This window comes from Canis aureus, chromosome 19, assembly GCF_053574225.1.
Source record: "Canis aureus isolate CA01 chromosome 19, VMU_Caureus_v.1.0, whole genome shotgun sequence".
NCBI classification, from domain to species: Eukaryota; Metazoa; Chordata; class Mammalia; order Carnivora; family Canidae; genus Canis; species Canis aureus.
Window position 1 is genome coordinate 29,120,351 of NC_135629.1, and position 10,662 is coordinate 29,131,012.

At 39.0% G+C, this 10,662-nt stretch overlaps 1 long non-coding RNA gene across 1 annotated transcript; it reads right to left on the reverse strand.

Moving 5' to 3' along the window:
- Positions 1-1,686: 1,686 nt before the first annotated feature.
- Positions 1,687-8,950, reverse strand: LOC144291229 (uncharacterized). The gene is made up of 3 exons (XR_013358551.1): positions 8,606-8,950; positions 6,553-6,660; positions 1,687-1,859 (listed from the first exon to the last, which is right to left on the reverse strand). It is a non-coding gene; the product is annotated as an uncharacterized LOC144291229 (long non-coding RNA).
- Between the last annotated feature and the right edge of the window lie 1,712 nt (positions 8,951-10,662).

A 10,662-nucleotide genomic window follows, 5' to 3' on the forward strand; every position in this document is an offset into this window, starting at 1 on the left:
TTTGTCAAATATTTTTAAGAAAATAGAATGTGTTTAGTCCTGTGCTAAGCACTAGAGATCTAGTAGGGATGGAGAGAAACAGGGTCCTGTCTTCAAGATCCAGTCAAGACTGGGGAGAAGGGGTAGTTAGGGAAGTCTTTCTGGTATAGGAGTTGCCTAGATCAGTGATTTAGCACCTATCCTAGTCGACTACAGGGCTTATTAAACACAGATTACTGGACCACACCCCCATTTTCTGATTGTCTAGGGGATCCTGAGGTTCTGTATTTTTTTTTTTTTTACAATTTCCCAGGTGATGCTAATGCTACTGATCTGGGGACCACACTTTTAGGGCCACTGACTTGGATGAAATGGAATATTAAATTAGAACATAGAAAAAAATAAATTAGAACATAGTTAGATTTAATAAGTATTTGCTGGATGGATAAATGAATGGATGCATCAATCAGCCAATCAGTTGAAATCCATCACTACATCAATAGCATAAAACCCCAGTAAAAGGAGGCCACAGAGATGGATTTTAAAGTAGCTTATTTACTACAAAGTAATGAAAGACTCTACCCCTTCTCTCCCTGTGGTCCCTAACATGACTCATCACTAGCAAATGGTATGGCTGGAATTAATCAGGCTGCTTTTCCTATTTATGTCTTGTTCTATCTGGAGTTGCAATGGGCATTGCCTCCTCCGGAGTGTAATTTGGGCTGACTCATTTCCCAAGTTGCTGATAGAAAGGTCAGCATGCCTCCAGTTTACAGCTGATGGCATATAAGGAGCTATCAATCATAAGTTGCACATCAGAGAGATTAGCCACCTTCATATGTGTTCCTTCTTGGTCACCTTGCCAAGAATCCAGCAGATCATTTGAACTAAAGGTTAAAAACTCACATTGGCATATGTCTGTGAATGGAATACACAGCTAGCAGCATAGAAATTATACTAGTGTGGGGGCACCTGGGTGATGCAGTCAGTTAAGCATCTGACTCTTGATTTCAGCTTGGGTAATCATGCTGGGGTTGTAAGATGGAGTCCTGAGTGGGGCTCGTGTTGAGTACAGAGTCTGCTTGGATTTCTCTCTCCCCCTCTGTCTCCCTCTACCCCTTCTGCCTGTTCTCTCTCTCTTTAAAAATACATAAATAAATCTTTTTAAAAAGGAAATCACATTAGTCTCATAGAAAATATTTAAGTGCCTGAGCTTTGTTCTCATTCAGACAGAGGTGTGTGTAAGTCCTGATTCTGCCTCCTAAAAATTAGATGATCAACATCCCTAATCTTCAATTACTTCAACTCTAAAACAGGCATAATGGTAATAATGAACTCATGAGACTGCTGCACATGATGTGCATAACATGTTTAGCACAATACTAACCTCATATTAACCATTCAACATATTTTAGTTAGCACTGTTGCTCTTTAGTTTCTCAAACTGTTTTCCTCTATTAATGCTTTTGTACATTATCTTTTGTAAATAATAAACTTAGATTTGGCATATACCCTTCTTTTTTTAAAAGATTTTATTTATTTATTCATGAGAGACACAGAGATAGAGGCACAGACACAGGCAGAGGGAGAAGCAGGTTCCATGCAGAGAGCCCGATGTGGGACCCGATCCTGGATCTTGGAACTCCCCCACCCCCACCCCCCACCCCCACCCCCACCCCGCGCCAAAGGCAGATGCCCAACCCCTGAGCCACCGAGGCGTCCCGGCATATACCCTTCAATTGCCTTTAGACTGGGTCAAGAGGAAGAATTTCACTGCTTGGATTTTCAGTTCTGAGCCAGAAAATGGAGTGATTCATATTCAGCTAATTTCTTTTTTCCACATAGTATAAAGATTACTACTCTGGGCCAAGATTCATTCCCTGTTAAAGATACCAAGAAAAAAGCTATAGAAGAAAATAACTGTCTTCCTTATAATCAGCTTTAAAAGGTAAGGACACAATACTTCCAGTTTCCCTCCCCTACCCCCAAATCTTTTCTGAATCTAGCAGTATTACCTAGGATAAAAGCAACTGAATGAATATGGTTCCATATCAGCCTGGGGGTCAGACACCCCTGGTTTCCAGTCCTGGCTCTGTCACTACAAGCTGTGTGATCTTGGAAAAGTTACTTATACTCTCTATGTTGTTTTCACTATTCTTAAAGTAATAATATTACTAATAATTATTGTGAGGATTAAATTAATCTATTTTCCAGTACTTGAAAAGTACTAAGTTCACATAAATGTCAGTTAGGTGAACTCAGCATCTTACCCTGTTATGTGACCCTCATTTTAATATTTCTGGATTTGTTGAAGGAGTCCATGCCCTTCAGATTGGAATGGTTTCAATTATAACCTCTTTCAACCTCCTCTTTTTAATATAAAAACCCTAATCCTTTTAAAGAGCCCACACCTCTTTCATCCCTTTTAATGTTATAGTCGCCTGGCAATTTCTCCTACAGCTGCTTCTTCAGTCTTTCTGGCAACACTAAATAAGACCTTTCTAAGGTAGGCCTTTCATCTACCCTGCCAAATGCAGGGCCTTGTCCATAATAGGCACTGGATATATATTTGTTGAATAGATGAATGAATAAATGCAGCCAAGACATTCAAAAGTAATCGTGGCATTAAGCTAAAAATAAGGCAGCTTTGTTTCTCTGTAGACATGCAATGGGGCTAAATTACCACATCCCCTTCAAAGAATTGTTCCAAATCAGTCACTCATAGGGAACTGTACAAAGCCCTATTAATCATAATGCTATTATAAAACACAAGGGTGGGAGAAGGGACTGTCTCCTCTGCGTTAGGCACCTTTTAGTTATTACTCTGGCCAAAGATCCAATCACCTAGACAGAACCAAGATCAAAAAGAAAATGCCTCAGCTCTCATCTCCAGGTGCCCTTGTTCACTGAAAATTGGCAAAAACCCAACTTGTCTGGAATCCCATGGACTGCTAGTGAGCTTTTGAAAAGGTGTATTAGATCATTTTACTCTCCTGTTCAAAACTATCCAGTGACATTCTGTGATACCTGAAACCCAGACTGCTCAAGGGTCCTGCTGATCTTTTTGCTCAATCATCGTCTCAGACAGCCATCACTTCACCCCATCCCCAATCTATCCCTAAGACAGAGCCCTGCAAACTTGTTCTGTGAAGAGCCAGAGAGTGAATATGTCAAACTTTGGGGAACATACCATCTCTGTTCCAACTACTCAACTTTGTCATTGTTACAGGAAAGTAGCCATAGTAAATGTATAAATTCACAACTATGGCTGAACTGTGGCTGTGTTCCAATAAAATGTTTTTTACAAAAGCAGGTGGCTTCCTGGATTTGGCCCATGGGCCATAGTCTCCCAACCTCTTCCCTAAAATAAGACCCCTTCCATAACCCCCTATCCTTATATCCTTGCATTTAGTTATTCACATTTGTTTGTTACTTCTCTGGTTCAGTCACTAGAATATGACCTTCAGAGGGACAGGACCTTTGTTTTGTTGACTGCAATGTTTCCAGCCCTAGGACATTTCCTAGCATATAGTGTGTGTTCAGTTGAATGAATGATCTCATCTCCTGTTACTTTTGCTGTCATTCACTGCTCTGATTTTCCTTCAGTTCTCAGGACATTCCAAATTCATTCTTGCTTTCTGGTCTTTGCACTTGCCTTTGCCTTCAGCCTGAAGCATCCTTCCTCCTTGCTTTTCATGTCCTCCTCTTCCATTCATTTAGTTCTTAGATCTTTGAAGTTGCCTTTCCTGATTATACTAAACAAAGTTTCTCAGAAGCTTCACCAACTCTTACTTTCCCCACAACATTTATTAAGAAGTGGAATTATCTTTTATTTGATTTCTGTTCATTGTCTCCCATGACTCCAGCAAGTTGATCCACCTCCTTAAAGCTTAGAAAAGTGTATGACACATAGGAGTTTTTCAATAAAAATGTGTCTAGAACAACAGTGCTTTTCAAACTTCAGTGTTTATATGAATCACCTTTGCATCTTGTTAAAATGCAAATTCTAAGTCTGTGGGTCTGGGGCAGGGCCTTGAAATTCTGTGGGTCTGACAAGCTACCAGGAGATATTGATGCTGCTGGTCTATGGACCACATTTTGAGCAGGGAGAGTCTAGTGAATATTTTTGACTGCCTCACCTTTAGGGCAGGAAGTGGACTGTAGGCTGAGGATCTTTCAAAAAACATCTGACATGTTTGCCAGCCAGAGCCAAAGATCAAAGCGGGAGACCAATTCCATCCGTAAAAGCCATATCCAAAGCAAAATGGTAAGGACAGATTTTCCTGAGTCACTTAAGTGGTTTTGGCCTCAGGCACCAGGTCTTCAATGAACAGGAATTGGCAACATTTCCTATAATAAATTCACCTTGAAAATGCTGAATCATCCATGGGGAACCAAAATGAATCTGTCTTCATTCTGTGTTCAGTTATGTCTCCATTTATTTCAACCACTCTACTGCATACATTAGGGGAGTTACTTGCTCTACACCTCAATGTGGTAACCCTGAGAGACCTCATATTTTTGCAGAGCCACAGATCATACTGCTAGTGTAAATGGTGAGGACTTGACCTAAAAGAGAACTTCCTACCTCAAAACTGGAAGGGAATGTATCCACAGGGAAATATGATATGGTGGAGTGATTAAGAGCTGTCCTCTGGAGTCTGATTACCATTTAAACTCTGCATGACCTGGAGCACAGTACCTACACTCTTATCTTTTATTTATTTATTTATTTATTTATTTATTTATTTTTAAAATTTTTGCTCAAACAGGGTGCTAGACTCTTTTTTCTTTTTTCTTTTTTTTAAAGATTTTATTTATTTATTCATGAGAGACACAGAATGAGAGAAAGAGGCAGAGACACAGGCAGAGGGAGAAGCAGGCTCCATGCAGGGAGCCCGATGTGGGACTTGATCCCGGGTCTCCAGGATCACGCCCTGGGCCGAAGGCGGCGCTGAACTGCTGAGCCACCCGGGCTGCCCAGTACCTACACTTTAAATGCCTCAGTTTTTTCCTCTTAAATGGAAAATAATGGCACCTGATGCTTAGCCTTGTTGTGATAATTAAGGGACAGAATTCTTTGTAAAGAACTTGGCATAGTATATGATACATGTGAGTATTAATTAATAATAGCTATAGTTTTTATTCTGCTTTACCATAGAATATTGTTATTATATTTATTTTTTTTGTTATTATACTTATTGAAAGTTATCTCATGTTTTAGAATTTGAAGAGTAGCTTTGCACATAATATTTAACACAATTATTTTAATATACCAGTTAAGATATAGAATTCTTACTATATACCAGGCATATATTAAGAGCTATGTTATCTCATTTAATCCTGAAAATAAATCTGTGAAGTGGATATTGGTGTCTCCATTCTGTAGATAGGGAAGCTGAGGCTTCAGATGGTGACATGGTTTGTTAAAGTTTACTCAACTGGTAGGATTGGAGCAAAGATTTGAGCCAGGTTTAGCTGACTTCAGGGTCAGCTAGCTATCCTTTACCTTCTAGCTATCCTTTACCACCTTGCTGGGGAGGTCATACATGTAATATAGATTTTGATGTCTTGGTTCTTGAACAAGAGATCTTTCTATTACAACACCAACTCTTAGGGTGCTTTTCTCTTCTGTGAGAGAATCCGTATGACAATCATCAAACATACTTTCAGGTCTAGCAATTAAGCTTCTGAGCTCTATTCTGATGGACTTTGCCAGCTTGTTTTCCATTTGTTTGTTTGTTTGTTTAATTTTTGTTACTGTAGACATCCTGTTTGATAGAGCTTTGGCCCAATAAATACTGTAACTTCAACCCTCAAGAAGGCCGCTCAATGACCATACTATCCCTTTGTTCTAGTTATCTATTGCTGATAATTAGCAACCATACCAAAATTTAGTAGTATAAAACAACAACAGATTCTGTGTCAGAAATTTGGAAAGGGCATAGGAAGGGCAGCTCTTCTTTGCTTACAATTTCTAGGGTCCCAGTTAAGAATACTTGGGGTTTAGGGAAGATTCTATTGTCTAGAGGCTGGAATCATCTAGCAGCGTCTTCACTCATATGCCTGACACTTGGGCTGGAATGAATCAAAGACTGGGCTCAGCTGGCACCATGGACCAGAGTACCTACCTGTGGACTCTGCATGTACCCTGGGCTTCTCACAGCATGGCAGCTCAGTACTCAAAGTACTCCCAAATGAGAGAATCTGCAGAACAAATGTTCTTTCAAGTCATCAGACTCATATTTAAGAGTCACATGGTATGATGTTTGTGTTCATTTGTGTTCTATGGTTCAATGAATCACTAAGAAATGCCCAGTTTCAAGGGTAAGGGAATTAGATTCTACCTCCTGTTGGGGGAAACAAAGCCACAATGCTAAAGAACATGTGTAATGGGAAATGTTGTTATATCAATCTTTGGAAAATACAATCTGCTGCAATCTTCAATTCTATACTTTCCCTATTTTGTCATATTGAACATTACTTTGCAAGAGGCCAAAAGCTTCTCTACTGAAATGATCTGGAAATGAGGAAAAAAAGAATCCTCTTGAATACCCAATCTTGAATACTTACAGAAAAAAATTACCCTTCCATATGTAGCATGTCTTCAATTCATGAGCAATAATATTTTAGGCTTTTGGAGTTATCAAGATGTCTTTGTTAGGTACAACCAAAAGATTCCTAAGGTGAGAAAAAATATATGAAAAAAACTTTAATGAATAACTGTACCATTTATTTGCAACTTTAAGGCTGCAACATGCATATAATCCTCACAACCCAATGAGTTAAACAATATTCTAAGTTCTCTATAATAAGAAGAATGTTGAGGATTATAACCACTGAGTAACGGTTCAAGTTTCACTGAAATAGGAAGTAGTAGAGCAAGGAAGTGTTCAAGCCCAACTCTTTAAAGATTCATAGCCATTCAATGGTAATCTAGTGATCCTCCTTGGAGCATTTAGTTTCAAGCTCTCTTTTTAAATCAGGAATCTTCTTGTTTCAGGTGATAAAAATAAAACTAAAGCTAGCTCACATAAGTGGTAATCATGCCAGTTATAGGAGCTTCAGGCATAGCTGGATCCAGGAGCTCCAGCAATGTTCTTGGAGTCTGTCCCTCTCCATATCTTGGTTTTGCCTCCTCTTTTTTAATATTTTATTTATTAATTCATGAAAGACACAGAGACATAGGCAGAGGGAGAAGCAGGCTCCCTGCAGGGAACCCAATGCGGGACTCCATCCCAGAACCCTGGAATCATGACCTGAGCCAAAGGCAGACATTCCACCACTGAGCCACCTAGGTTCCCCCTTGCTTCCTCTTCTGATTTCAGTCTTAAGTAGCCTCTCCCTATGTGGCGATAAAGATGACTACCACCAACTACAGACTGTACACTCTCACTTGAGCATAGCCAACAGGTGTTTAGCTTCTCTTCTCTATCAATTTGAGAAAGTGTCTGTTTTATTTCTTATCTGGATTAAATTCTAATTGAGCTCAGTTGGATCACAAATCTATTCATAAATCAATCACCCTTGAGCAGGGAGTTGAAATAAGATGGTTGGCCAGGTCTAGGTCAGACCTTCACAAGCAATATGGACTATGTATGGGGGAGGAGTGGTTTCCTAAAGGGATATCAACATGAGTATACAATGGCAAAATAATGGACATGGGGCAGCAAAAACATCAGGTGCTGACTACATTCTCATTTTACAGTTGGATAATCTTGTAGTTGGCAAGACTGATCCTTATTCCATTTTTATCAATTCTTTCCCTCTGGCTCCCAGTGTTCTATTATTGCATCTGTTCCTCCTTCCTTAGAGGAAAAGAGTTGACAAATTTATTCACACTAAGGTGTGAGTCACTCAATCACCAAAAATCCTTGCATTCTAGTTTCTATAATGAGCATTCACTCATTTGACTAATATCTATTGAGCATTCACTATGTGACAGCCCTGTGCTAGGTAAGCACTGTGGAGATAAAGGTGAAATAAGACAAGCAGGTCTTACATAGACTCAAGTATGTATTAACATTGTAATGGGAAAAGTAAGATATATTTTCATTTTTAAAATATTAAGGTCATCAGGGAAAGGCCAATTACTCACACATTTCCAAATTTGAGGAGGTCATAAATATTGCCTAGAACAGCTTTCTGACCTCCAACAGCTTCCAGAGCTCTGATTCAGCAAGTCTGGAGTAAGACCCAGGAATCTGAATTTTTATAAACACTCCCAGGTAATTTTGACGAAGATGCTTAAGGGACTTTACTTTGCTTTCCCATTAGTTTAACACAAAGGAATTATTCTCTAATGACTATATTTCTGAAATATAGAAATCCCTGAATCTCTCCTGAAAAAGAGAAATGTTGGAGCAAGGATGTCTTTCCTTTCAAAACATACTGCATAAGCAGCATCTAATCTGGTCTTTTCATAGAGCAGCCACCCCCACTTCCTGTATGTTGAGATCTGCAAAGTGGATAAAAGATGCTGTCGATGCCCGGCCCATAGTATCCGTCTCTTCACATTAAGAGCTGCTTCCTGTGAACATCTGAGCCTCTGTCTGAGGGTGTTTTTGTCTGGCTGTGGTTGCACACTTAGCCCATGCATGTCTAGGTAAGACTAGAGAATGAGTACCTTTAAGACAGCTGTCAGTCAACATTGGTTAGGGAGTTGGTGGATGCACACCCCTGCTTCCTTCTCATCCTTTGGGGTAGCTGAATCATATTCTGTCTCGCAGACTTCCCCCAAAGCTTTCATTGGCTTTCTTCCTGATCCTGTCTTCTTGGAATGTTCCCTGTGATCACTTCCTGTATAAATGAGCAGTCTTCTAATCCTTGGCTCACAGTCATCTTCTTGGGAAACAAAGCAAACACCCATGTATGTCTAATTGTAAAAAGCCATGTGCTGTGCTTGCATTTTTTTTAGAAATATTAAGTGCTGACAGTTGTCTTCAGGTTACATCAAAGAAGTTCCAATGAAGTATCTAAAAGAATCGAATGAGGGCTTAAATTAGAATGGATTCCTCAATATCTGACACACAAACTAATACACATGTCTTCAGTTATCAAGCACAAGGTGGAGACCTTCTTACTATTATTATTATTATTATTACTATTATTTTTACCATTCACTCTGAAAAGACTCAGCCCAAATGCTAAATAGTTGTTCTAAAGAAGGATTTGGAAAAGGAACAGACTGATGTTAAAATGTTATTGTACTAAAATAGTCATAGAAAGTGCAAAGAGTGTGTTTATTATGCAGAATGCATCCAAGCATGATTAGATGTTTGGCAGAAGAAAAACTAGGAAAGAGTGGAAAAAGCCGAGCAAAAACCAGCCAGACCCAAAGAATTACTCGAAAAGTGAATGAATAGAAAACTTCTTGGGATTTGAATGTTGATGAATAACTGGCATCTCCCTTCTTCATCTACTTGCAAATGGTAACGAATCATTCTGATGATAATTGCAGAATATATCTATTTATGACAAGCTGATGGACATGGAGATCATTCTATTTTATGTTCTATTGATTACCCCTCAAACTAATTCATGGGTTCTCAGAAGAACCCAAGACTAAAAGAGCAACACCAGCGCTTTGTTCCCTAACCCAAAAAAGAGAAAGAAAAGAAAACTATTAGTTGAATGAACACATAAGGAAGAAGACAATTATTCAGAGAAGAAGGCTGGAGGCTAAGTTAAATACAGCTATTTCACTGCTTTGTGAAAGTTCATGTTAAGCCCTTTACTTTTACAAAAGACCTACATTAGTACCTGTTTTCATTAACCCCAAGATATCTGAAGAGGACTTTCACTTTAATAAAAAAGGTCAAAAGCAAAAATAGCATTCAGCTTGTGTTTTATTACAGTGAGTGCTTATAGAGACCGGGGTCAAAAAACAAAAACAAAACAAAAAAAAGAGACCGGGGTCACCCCACATACAGAGACTGGTTCCAGTGAGCTCCTTCCCATGGAACTACTCTCAGCACCTCAGCATCAGGCCACTGTAGCTTTGACCTGTGTCTGTGAGCATCTGTGCTTCATCTCCATTTATCTTGTACATCCACTAGAAAGATGTGTCCTAAGGTATCAGAAAAGCCTAAGGGAAGGTATTTTGAGGGTCTGAGAATGCTCAATAGTTTTTCCATGTAAATAAATGGCAATAACTGCTTTGTTTTATACCATCTCAGCTTAGGAAAGTTTTCATAGATATGCTCTACTTTTGGATAGTGGAAGAAACTTGTGGGTGGGAGGAAGGGCTAGGACAGCCCTTTCTGACAAACATTCAGAATTTCTGTTCTCTGTTCTTGTGATAGCTACTAGGGAGAGATCAATTTAGAAATTTGCTTTCAGTTCTACAATTTAGACCTCTATTGAGTTGTAGAGGAAATCACACAGTTGAAAAGCTCCTGAAAACAATTTTGCTGTATTTTTTTCATCAGAATTTTACATAATGCTGCTCTTCTGAAACCACATCTTAGATACTTTCAGAAATTTTATCTTTAAAGTTTTTCTTCTACATCTAATTGTAACAAAACAACTATTTCAGTGGGATTCTTAGTTTTTCAAGCAACAGGAATTGATTAGGCCCATTTAACTAAAGCACAAAGTAATTCATTGGAAGTGCTAGGGAGAACTTTGAGATTTGAGACAAAGGCTGAAGAAATAGAAAAAAGGCTACCAGGAACCAGTGGT